This window comes from Phalacrocorax carbo, chromosome 1 (genome assembly GCF_963921805.1).
Source record: "Phalacrocorax carbo chromosome 1, bPhaCar2.1, whole genome shotgun sequence".
In the NCBI taxonomy this organism is placed as follows: Eukaryota; Metazoa; Chordata; class Aves; order Suliformes; family Phalacrocoracidae; genus Phalacrocorax; species Phalacrocorax carbo.
Genome location: NC_087513.1, coordinates 20,304,214 through 20,317,062, shown reverse-complemented (window position 1 = coordinate 20,317,062; position 12,849 = coordinate 20,304,214).

Sequence of the window (12,849 nt, the reverse complement as noted above, 5' to 3'; positions counted from 1 at the left end):
AGACATGGTGAGAAAACAGTCTGACCTTTCGGTAATCCTGTTCCACACAAACAAGACAGCTTCAGTGAGAAAATGGAACATTCCAGAATGTCATCTTCATAGTCTTTGTGATTTCAATAAAAACCAGGTTACTATGTTTGACATTCATTATCACTAACTTTAGCCTAAACTAACCCCTTCAAGGACTTCTTTCATTCAGTAGGAAGACGTATATTCCTCCAAGGAAAGACAAAGCAGGAACTGAGCTTTACAAGGTCTGAACTACATTGGTGGTGAAACAACCTTCTCTCTGTTGGCTGCAGAGAGCCAAGGGAGCTGACTGACATCTGCAAATGCTTCTTCACTCTCTGTAGCAAATGTTACTTCTCTGTGTAGGTGGGTCTGAGTAGGTGCCAGAATGCTACCTACAACCTACCTTGGGGCAATGTCCACAGTCATAAATTGTGCCTTTGATGTCAATTCAGATGCAGAGGTTAACGCTATCTGCGGGCGTAGAAACTATAGTTTCTACATACTGCAGGATGGAAGTTCAAAGTAGAAGAAACTAGATGGAGCAACAAAACCATGAAACCCACTGAAGTGAAAGGATCAGAGTGAAATAGGAGGGCAGCACATGCTGCAATCTCCTCCAGCATTTTTCTGAGATGCATTACTCAATGACTGCTCAGTCAGTGGGCCATGCCAACAGACAGATGTGGGGTCTTAGAGTTGTTGTGTGATCTCGCTCGTGTTCATACAACAATCCTGCTATCACTATCTGAAATTTTTGAAAATCTGTTTTGACTTGTGGTGGCCCCCAGGAGGATTCATTCCAAAACTTTCCCAGGGACTGAAGAAAGGCTGATGGGCCTATAGTTACCTGGATCCTCCCTCGAGCCCTTCTTGTAGATAGGGGTAACATTTGCCTTCCTCCCGTCCTCTAGGACATCCCCAGTTCTCCACGACTTCTCAAAGATTATGGAGAGTGGCCTTGCAATGATATCAGCCAGCTCTCTCAACACCCTCAGGTGGATGGCATCAGGGCCCATTGATTTGCAGGAGTCAAGCTCCTGTAAGAATTCATATACTAACTCTTCCTTCACTGATGGTGGGTCGGTGTTTGGATCATCCAGGAATTTTGTTCCCAAAGTCTGCGACCCAACAGCGTTGATAAAGACAGAGGTGTAGAAAGTGTTGAGGACATCTGCTTTTTCTGCATCGTTGGTGACTGACTCTCCTTTTCTGTTTAACAGTGGGCCAATGTTTTCCTTCTTTTTCTGCTTATGGCTGACATACCTGAAGAAACCTTTCTTGTTATTTTTGACATCTACAGCCAGTTTCAATTCAAGCTGGGCTTTTGCTTTCCTAACTGCATCTCTTCACGCTCTGGCTATGCCCTTGTAGCTCTCGGCAGATAATCCTCCACTTCTCCATCTTTGGTGTGCCTCCCTTTTGGATTTGAGTAGGCCCAGGAGGTCATGGTTGAGCCAAGGGGGCCTCTTGCTCTGCTGACTTCCTTTTCCTTTGTAGGGGATAAATTGGCTTTGTGCTTCCAACAGAGAGTTCTTGAAGAACTCCCAGCACTCACTAGCTCCTTTGTCTTCCATGGAAGCTTCCCACCGAACCCCTCCCAACTGAGCCCTGAGTGAACTGAAGTTTGCTCTTCTAAAATCCAGAACCCTTGTCTTAGAGCTGACCGTCAGCATGCTCAGCAGGACCCCGAACTCCACAATATTGTGGTCACTGCAGCCAAGGCTATCATTAACCAAGATATTACAAACCAGGCTTTCTCGGTTTTTGAATAGCAAGTCCAGCAGCGCCTCATTCCTGGTGGGCACATCTAACACATCTGACTGAAATGGAAAAGTAAATTTTCTTTTTCGTTTTTTGCATGTAAACTTCCTGATTTTAAAAGAACTTGGAGACAATGAATTCAAAACATATGATGAACTATTTTCACATTTATTTTTTGCTTTTCCCTAAGAATCTCTTGCAGACCACTTTGGGAAGAGGAAAAAGTTTGACCCCAGAGAGAAATTTCTTACCTCTAAAATAGGAAGAAATCTAGCTATAACCTTTTAAAATACAACATTAACTTTTGCTTCCTTTTTCCTTTTAACACTCAAGGTCATAATACAGAACAGCTTCCTATTTAAAATGTACAACTGGGAAGGCTTATGAAACTTTTGGACAAGTACATCCTGCAATATCATTAAGTAATATTCTCTTCTGGAGGTATTCTAATTATAATGATACAAATATCAAAAATCAAGGTCATATGTTACTGGCAAGAGAAAACTTTATGTTTAACCTTTCATTGATGGAAGATTTCTAGGAACCTTCCACTAATAAAATGTAATATTTTAATTTTTTTCCTCAATTTCAGCATAAAAATACACTAATTAAACATATTTTAGATAACAAAATATCATGTATATATATGTAAATTATCCACAGGTAAAATAAATAAAGTTCAAAGCAACTTTTTGACAGATTTTTTGGTATCTTTATTAAATTAAAACAGAATCCCGAAACAAAGTTTTGAAAATATGAAAATATGCTTATATACAAACAAATATTTTTGTGAGATGTCTACCTACTGTCATGCTGTATCAGGTATAATAATTGGAATACACTGCTACAATATTGTAATACTTAAATAGATTAATGTAAAGCTCTTACATGTTACTGATGTCTGTATAATTAGAACAAATCTGAATTGCGACATTTAAAATGTAACACATGATGATAATAACTACTTCCAACTGTCTGGATGATTATGGATATATTGTAATTAATTATAATACTATTAATAATTATAAAATCATTAATTTTAATAGGTTATGGATAATTAATAATTTCATTCCATGAGTTAGTTTTGTGTAGACATGGAACTACAGATAGAAACAAAGTTTTTTTATAGATTCAATTAGGATTCAATGTGAAATCTTTAAGTGTCAAGTGGTGTACTTCATATCTTTTGGATCGAGATGGAAACAGTGCGCTTCACTAAATTTGTAAGACCTTTTGATTTTCCTATGAAGTTTTATGACAGTATTACATATAATATGGGTTACTATAAATTATAACTATGTCAAGTTTGAAGAGCCTCTCAACTTTGAACTTCACAATCAATTAAAAATAGAGTTTAAAAATATTTTAACACAACACTTCTAGACTCCTTTTCTCATCACTATATCACAACAAAAATACTTTCACAAATGGAAATATATAATTTTTTTTTAAAGTGGAGAACTAATTATTCAAGAACTAAGTATTTAGTTATAATTCAATTTTAACAGCTCTTCTCAACCAAAATATGTGAAGCATCACTTACCATAGTAATTCTTAGAATTGTGTGGTTTATAATGGCGTACTGAGGTTACACAGCATTTATCATCTAAAGAACAACATCCATCATGACTTTCAACATTATTTTTCATTAATGGGGTAACATTATTAATAAATACTAGTGATATTAAAGATTGCATTCATCTGATCATGTGTACCTACTGTTCTGGTATGTTTCTAAAAATACCCTGCAATATGCTGATGTTTTATCTATTGTATGGTTTAGTTCCACTCCTTGCAGAAATAGACATTTATAACTATGAAAAGTTTGTTGATCTTTAGTGTTCTTCCTAAATTCTGAATTTTATTTGGCCCATATATTATCCTCAAATACCCCCCCTTTTCTTTCCCCAATTTCTGAGTATGTTCTGTTTCTGTAATGATTTTCAGCAGCAAAGGTCAGAAACAAAGTCCATGTGCAGAGAAGCATGTATGCAAGCTTTCAGGCTTCTTACAATTTTCTTTTTTCACCCTTTCCATATGTACATTATGAATCAGAATCAGTCTTAGCCTCTGTTGTTCATGAAATCTTATGCCCAAGAGAAAAGCACATATTCAGAGGATAATACTGTCAATGATTTTAGAACAAAATATTGCAAAAGACGACCAAAGTAAATTCATCTGAGATGCAGAACTTTTAATCTCTAATTTGCCAGTCTTAATCCAACCAAGCTCAGCAATATCTCCTGTCAACACTGTCTGATGAGTGTTTGGTGGCCTATGAGAAATGAATAAATGGTCTATTTCAGTTGCTTCTAGGCAGGATTTCCTGTTTCAGGGAAATACACTAAAATATCACTTGCAGCCTTTGATGGAAAGACGAAGAGGACTAAGTATTTAGAAAAAGTAATCTGCTGTGGCGAAGTTATATCAGTTACATCATACTTTTAATGAATGATGCTTTGGTAAAAGCAGCTAAGGGGATACTGGGAGAATAACATAGAATAGAATAACAATGTGACAGGAAAAAAAAGGGATAGGGAAAAGGGAATAATTCATTAAAGACATTTCAGGAAAAACTGACAAAAAACATGTTCATAAATGCATGTTAACAGAGGTGTAAAAGTAATCTCACAAAGATAAGCATCAGCCAGCAAAATATTAATACAAATATTTAAAAAATATTTATTAATAATTTGATGAAATAAAAAATTAATACAAAATATTAAAACATGAGCATTCACCTAAAAAGAGGCAACTGTTCTGAAATCAATGCTCAGGGAAGTACAGTTTACGGATGGTTAACATCTAAATGCTTGAAAGGATTGAATATGATGCAGTCTTTCCAGTCTTCTAAAATGAGAGGCTCAGGTCTGATTATTTTTAATAAACCATTCTCAGTTCCTATTTAATTTATAATAGAAAGATTTTACAAAAGGAAAAAGAACACCAAACACACTCATATATATCTGTTATACATATATAACTAAAGAAGTCTTAACCCTGTTAATCTAAGATCAGAATATACCCAACAAAACTCTTTTGATAGTCTGACAGACCTGAACCTGGCTAAGTATCTATAAAGATGGTGTGAAAAATCACCCTGTATGGAGATTTACTGCAAAGTATTTGCTAGGGCACTGTAGGAATCAGCGTTCACTCCCGTTGTATTTAGTATGTTCTTTATTAATAACCTGGAAGAAGCCACGGCTATGCCACACATTAATTAAATTTACAGATAATGCTTCTGATTAATCAATGAATGTTTGCAAATCTCTTTGATTAGTGTAAAGTGTTATTTTGTATAGGGTGTCAAATATTATTACAATAATGGCTACAGGAGATGCTGTAAATAGGGTAACAATAGAACATTTTAAAAAATCCCTGGAGGAATGAAAAAAATGCAGTCTAAACACATGAAAATCAAGACATTAGAGTTACACATCTACAACATACCTACTCAATATGATGGAGTTGCTCATGAAGCAACAGTGTACAAAAAGACCTCAAGGCAAGAGAGGACAAAAACCAGTGTCAATAGTTTATAAACAGTTGCAGATTTAGAGATGCATGATGGCTGTTGGGATAGCTGAGTGGGCTGCAGTACTTAGTACTGTTGCCTTCCTCCCCTCTGAATTCATGAGAAGTTTAGAACTGCAGAGCTGCGCAGACATCTTTCCTTCAAAATATGGCTGTTGAGCAGTAACACTACAGGTACTAAACTCCAGGAAAGGGCAATTAATTAGTAAATTGGATATAACCATAAGGATTCACTTTCTTAAAAAATACAAAAAAGTTAAAAAAGAAAAAATATGTAATACTCTTGTAATTTTATTAACTTGTCTGAAAAATTTCTAATTCAGTGTTCTAGAATTGTTTTTAACTCCTTAAGAGATGCAACACCAAGATGTGAAAGTAATTTCCTGAGGTGTACTAATACTCCGAAGTATCAGTCACTCCACCTCTGGATTTAGGCTGAGTTCCCTGAATAATTCTGGCTGTGAAAAAATGAATTCATAACTCAGTTAAACTTTTTTTCACCATCCCATTGATCATTATACATGCTGAGGACACATGTTGTTGAAGCGCAGCTTCAACATCTTTATTAACAGGGTTTCTGAAACTAAATATGAGATCTCCACTACTGAGCTCTCAAGCATCAAGGTGACCACAGATAGGAAAGTTGAAGCTCTGTTATTAACACTGCTCCACTTTATAGGGCATCAAGACTATTCATAAAGCTAGAAATTTAGAAGTCTTGTAAAAAGATTGATTTTTACCTTCCTGTCAGAACAGTCACACAGGAGTTAGAAGATATGGACTCCAGTCTTTAATTAATGATCAAACATCAAAATACAAAATAGAAAACCAAAAAGAGTAAAAATAACAGACATTCTCATGAAAACCACCTTGTTATTATACGGTTAAAGGACCTAATTCACATGAACTCCTTTGATTTATTTCCACAAAGCAAAAAGTAGAAAAAGTAAAGACTGTAAATTAGTAAATTTTTTTTCCTGCTTTTTGTTCTTAGAATTAATACTTAATTTTTACACTTTAATTTCTATTGTTTTATTTTTTTAAAAGTTTCCAAATGGAAGCCAAATACTTTGTTTTGGGTCAAAAACCACACCTTAATCTTTTGTTATAAGTAGATCTATGCATAAACAAACCACTTCTCTCATCAAAAGAAACTAGATGAAAACAGTTAATTTGGTTTATATTGTACCAACCCTTATGTAATTTTTCAAGTTCGGCATTCAAAACAGAAAATAAAGTATTTTCCCAGGCCTAATTATGACAAAACCCTCCATTATTCTGAATAGCTTCCTGTCTTCTTTAAACTTGTTTATAATTTCTTTTGTGATTAGTAGGAATCTGAATTAAAGGTCTAGTTTGATCTTGTTTGTATGAGAACTGTGTTTTCATGGTCCTCAAAATGACCTGAATGGTTTATGTCAGAAAATTGGTACAACGCTTCACTGCAGGTCTAGTTACGTATTCATACACACTAGTAGTTTACAGCATCAACTGGGCTACTGCACAGGATTGTACTACACTTCCAAGTACTTTAGTGAGATTTTTTTTTCCTCCTGTTGTAGCCTCTGACATGTAAATATTCAGTAAAAACAAAATTCAGCTCCTCATCTACTATAATATGTATTAGCTAAATGGTAGACAAGAGTATGCTGATATGCAAAAACTGGTCTTCTAGCACTTGATGTTATTTATGCAATAATTCAAAATATATTACATGCAGATATGAAAGTTTCCCTGTTTACAGGAAGAGTAGTTAGTGCTTTCCTAATTAGCCATCCTAAAACACCAAGAGTGTTAGCAGTACCAATCTGTCTCATCTAGGACTAGCTTAGGTCCTTCTATCACACAGTTGTGCTAATTAGCTATATCCATTTGTTGTGGTTTAAACCCAGTCAGAAACTAAGTACCATGCAGCCGGTTGCCCAACCTCCGCCACCCCACCCCACCCATGGGGACGGGGAAGAGAATAGGAAAAAAAAAAAACAAGCAAAACAAAACCAATACCAACCATGGGTTGAGATAAAGACAGTTTACTAGGACAGCAAAGGAAGATAAAATAATTATAATAAAAATGATAAAAGAAGGTACAAAAGAAGTGATGCACAATGCAATTGCTCACCACCCACTGACCAATGCCCAGTCCATCTCTGAACAGTGTTTGCTGTCCCCTGGCCAACTCCCCCCAGCTTATATACCGAGCATGACATCTGTTGTGGTTTAGCCCCAGTCAGCAACCAAACACCACGCAGCCACTCGCTCACTCCCTCCTGGTGGGACAGGGGAGAGAATCGGAAGAGTAAAAGTGAGGCAACTCATGGTTTGAGATAAAGACAGTTTAATAGGGAAAGCAAAACCTGCGCATGGAAGCAAAGCAAAACAAGGAATTCATTCACCCCTTCCCATGGGCAGGCAGGTGTTCAGCCATCCCCAGGAAAGCAGGGCTCCATCACATGTAGCGGTTACTTGGGAAGACAAACGCCATCACTCCAAATGGCGCCCCTTCCTTCTTGTTCCCCCAGCTTCTATTGATGAACACAACACCATGGTATGGGATACCCCTTTGGTCAGTTGGTGTTAGCTGTCTCAGCCTTGTCCCCTCCAGCCCACTCACTAGTGGAGTGGAGTGAGAAGCAGCAAAGGCCTTGACACTGTAAGCACTGCTCAGCAGTGAGGAAAACACTCCTGTGTTATCAACAGAGTTTTCATCACAAATCCACTACATAGTCCCATACTAGCTACTGTGAAGAAATTTAACTGTAAGACATCCAAAAGCAGTACACCTCCCATTATTTTCTGAAAGGTAAACTATACATGAATTGTCTCTTATTTTTGCCTTTTTTTTGTCTCTGAGCTGTTTGCATATGCCAGTGTTGCAGTAAAAATGTTACATTGCTTAAATACTCTCACATCCAATGCATGTCATAAACATGGCCTATTATTTTCTCATCTTCATCTCCTTGTATTGCATCTCTGTTGTGAGCTGTGGTGGGTTGACCCTTGCCAGCACCTACACATCCACTTGTTCACTTCCCAAGCAGCAGGATGTGGGAGAGAATCAGAAAAGCAAGAAAACTGGTGGGTAAAGTAAAAGATTGTTTATTAAATTAAGATTAAAAAATAACCAACCCCAAACCAACAAGTGATACACCAATAATGACTCACTACTTCCTACAAGCATATTGATACCCAGCCAGTCACTGATCAACAGCTACTTCTGAAAGACCAAACTCACAGATTTATTACAGAGCATGATATCATATGGTACAGACTACCCTTTCCATAATTTTGGGTCAGCTGTTTGGCCTATGTCCCCTTCCAAGATCTTGCCAAGCAGGCTGGGGTCAGACTGAAAAACAGTAGAAGCCTTGATGCTGTGCAAGCACTGTGCAGCAGGAGCCAGAACTCTGGTTTGTTACCAATACTGCTTTCGTAATGAGCCTAAACCACAGTATCATATGCACTGCTAAGAAGAAAATTAACTCCATCTCAACCATCCTGCACACAAGAGCACAGTACAGATGCTGCAGTTTCATGCAGAATTGTCATGGCAAATAATATTTAATAAATTGTTTCTCTTGAATGCTGTGAAGGCTTCTTCAAGACACTACCTCCATTACATCACAATATTCTATTTTTGGAAAAACTCATTCCAGTTCCGATAGTAGCAGATCCTGGTAGACATTTGGATTTCCTAAATTCTACCAGTCACTTAGTATGGTGCACTTATGATTCTTTTCTTAAGAAATGCTAAGATGTAACATAAACTCCCACAGAAAATGTCTTTATATTGCCTTTAGCAGCAACACTATAGTAAGATTTCTCAAGTCCAGTATCTACACTGAAGGCCTGTTTTACCTGTGTTTTCCACCAGTTGTGTTTACATTTAAACAGACACCTCAACTTCAATATTCACAGAATATGTAACAGGCAAAACAAAGTGGCTGGAGTGAAGATTTAAACTGCAGAAGCAAGGACATGAGGAGAATCAATTTTCCAGTTCAGTTGCTGAAGGAAAACTTAGGTGGGAGCATGGAAAGAGAAAAAAAAACACAAAGCCCAGCACTTTATTTTAACGCAACATTTTCTTTTTTATTCTTACTGAAATAATGGTCCTAAAAGTGAAATATTTTTCTTACAATTATTTAAGGGAAATAAGACAAAGAAAATGAAAGAATACACCCAATTCTTTTAGCTGGGTTATCCTGCTGCCCAACATTTAAAGCATTTCACCATGATGTGTCATACCCCTTATTTCCTAGACAACTATCATGCAGAAAGTGTGTTTGAAAGACTAATTAGGTCACAAGTTCTAGAAATATTCTAAGGTCTTGATAAAGTCCTCCACGGCTGCTGGGAGTGCAATGAAAGGTCTCCATTAACCAGTATGAATGATATTTAGAATCAACGGTCACAGACCCAAGGTTCTGCCCAAGTTTCTGACTGTACTTTATATCTATCTTAAAGACATGACAGTGAAACACCTTCTCTCTGCCCCTTCAGTATAGACCTTGCAAGATAGAGAGTTGGGTTAAATTTATTTATCTAAAGAAAGGTGACTAGTGCTATTGGATAGTACCTCTCCTTCTCTCCCATTTTAGCAGTTCCCCACTCTGGAGCTGCTGCGCCAGGAGGCTGATGATCCCCCTTAAGTTCTGTACCATGCCTACTACTACTGTCTGACCACTTAGTTGAGTCTTTTTATTCTTCTCAAATAGTAATTTTAAAATATTAACAGCTTTGTAAGAAACAATACCACTAAGAAAATTAATTGCTGAAACATACAGCACTTGAAATATATATGCTGCCCTGTAGATATCCTATACATAAAAGCTCTACGGTGTGGAGTCTTGAAAGCATGACATACAAAATATATGTTCAAGATTGAAGCTAAAGAGAGAAAATATCTGGATTTGTTTGTAAACTTTAAAGAGGCCATGAGCCAGTTTTCTTCTCCCAACACGTTTTTTTAAAAGAAGTCTTCTTTCTTGGATATCATGCTTTTAAATTCTAAGAGTCCTCCAAAATTCAGACAAAAGTTTTTTGAGAAACATGTTCCCAAATAAATTAAAGTGACTCTCCAAAGGAAATAGCTGATCATTTCCAGTGGAAGCAGTGGACAGTAATAAGTATTCACTCCCTCTGTAAGAACAGCTGTGTTTGAACTCTGAAAAGCTATTGTATATCAGCATTCATTTATTTCTTCCTCAATTCTGAGGCAAAAGTGGAAATAGTCTCTGACACAGAAGACATAATGGCAAATTCAGGTGGAACTTTGTTATAAAGTAATTCAGAGAAACTATGCTGTATTTTCAGTGAAGGAATAGTAAGCATTACTGAGTCTAAAATTCATGTTCCCATATTTCAGCAGTGAGTTAAAGGGTCATTTTTAATTCTTTCCTTACGGTTAGTTCAGTGTGCTCTTCTGTATCTAGTATGAAGACCTACCTAGTTGAGATACAAGGTGGTTAGTATCTCTAGGAATGTGTGAGTCAGATTTTGTTATTTATTAATTTTTAAAATAATTGTATACAATTCCCAACATTTATTAGAAATAAAGATTTGGCTCTCCAGAAGTTCTCCAGTACTTTCTGCCTCTTGATACACAGAAAAATTTTTTACTTCCTTTAACGTTAAATGGTTTGCTTACTGCTGTGTTTTGGTACCAAATTAGTTTATATTAATTGAAAGGAAATGCATTGGACCAGACCCTCAAGTGAAGTCAAAAGAACCATTGACAATTAACAACAACTGGAGCTCTAGCTCTTTACTAGGAAGATTTTTTTTTTCCCCTTTACCTTAAGGTATCTGCTGATTAATTTATACTTTTCAGATACTGTAGTGGCCATTTTTCTATGTTTCATACCATTTTATCCTCTAATATTTCACAGATGTCCATTTCCATCAACTTTTTTCTTAAAAAACCTAAACATAGTATCCTAATGTACTGATAGCATTCTGTTTCCAAAATATGGCCTTTTATAGAAAGTCTTTTATAGAAATTGTGAACAAGAGCTTACAGGAAAATTCATTTTCCCACATTTTTACCATTTCTGAAATGAAAGTAAATAACTCAATTTTATTTGTGTTTTACCATATTTATTTATTTTTATCTTTGTCAAGGTCAACACTAGACTACTGCATTTTTAAATCTTTGTTTTCACAAAGCATTTTCCTTTCAGTGAATATATGTTTCCACTTACCAGCCTCCTGGGACAGAATCTGTCTGTGTCTCCACTGCAGTTGAAGTTCAGGGCTCTGAAGCTGTAGGGTCTCTAAGAAGATCCCATCAGTCTCTCTCTCAGCCCCTCTGGTTCCCTGCAGACTGTCCAGTCCCTTCAATAACTCCTCCACTTGGAAATGGGACCTTGTCTCCAGCCTCAGAGAGAGGCCCCAGACACTCCTTGCAGCCTGGGACTCACAGGGCTGCATCCTCCATCTGAAGCTCTAGTCAGATTGAAACCTCTGCTCTGACAGGGATAGCTGCTCCAACACCTGCTCAGGAATATGCCGTGTGGTGTGGTGTGCCACCACCACCACACCTGAGGATATTACTGATTACCTGAGGATATTATGCTGATTATGAACTGAGAGGAGACCACCTTTTTATACCCTGCTGTATGAACTACTGCATCTGTTAAGTGCTTTGTTAGATACAGGCTGGGAACTAGGCTCATGGCCTAGCTTTTTTTATTGGCATCACTGTAACACCATCTAAGAGGGTTCTTGACCCTCCCTAATCAGATGTCAGCTAGAACAAAGGCTGAACACACCCTTGAGCCAAGAGCAGCCATTGAGCTCATTAGAGTTTACTTGGGTCCACATCTCTGTGGCTCTCATTGTCTTCTCCTTACCTGGTAGCTGTTTTCTGAATCAAGCCTCTAATTTACAAAATCAACAGACACAAGGCTGGAGCAGAGATCAGTTTTCCTACTGATCTCCTATTCATAGGCAAATAACTTCACCTTCCTATCTTTCCATTTTCCAGCTTCTTATTGTGCATTTCCAGTTTGGTTTGCTTTAGTGATATCAAGCTTACTGGCATAAGGACTTTCTCTGATAATACCTGGGAAAATGTGCTTCCTACAATTAATTTACTAGATAATATTTTTTCTTATTTTTTATTGACCTATTTTGTCTTCTGCACTTAACCAAGTGACTCATAGAAGTCTATTCTGTTCTTGTGTTCTGCTATTGACATCACCTCAGAAAGCATGCCAGCTGAGCAGACTGATGGGATTTATTTTTTTATCAATTTTCACAAGACACATTTACAACTGTTCATGGGTAACTCCCATGGATTTTGCTGTGTAATAATAAATGAACAGAGCATGACTCTTCACCATTTTAATGGTTGTCACAACAAAGCTGAAATGTTTTGGGTTTTTTTTTTAATTATTTATTTTTAAAGATGTCAAAGGCTAAGGGTATAAAAGAATAGAGACATTTACATTCCTATTTATTCTGATTTTGGCCACTGATGTCCAAAACTGCCATCTTCAAATCCCTAATTCAATGTCACTGAATCCTGGAAAAGTCCTC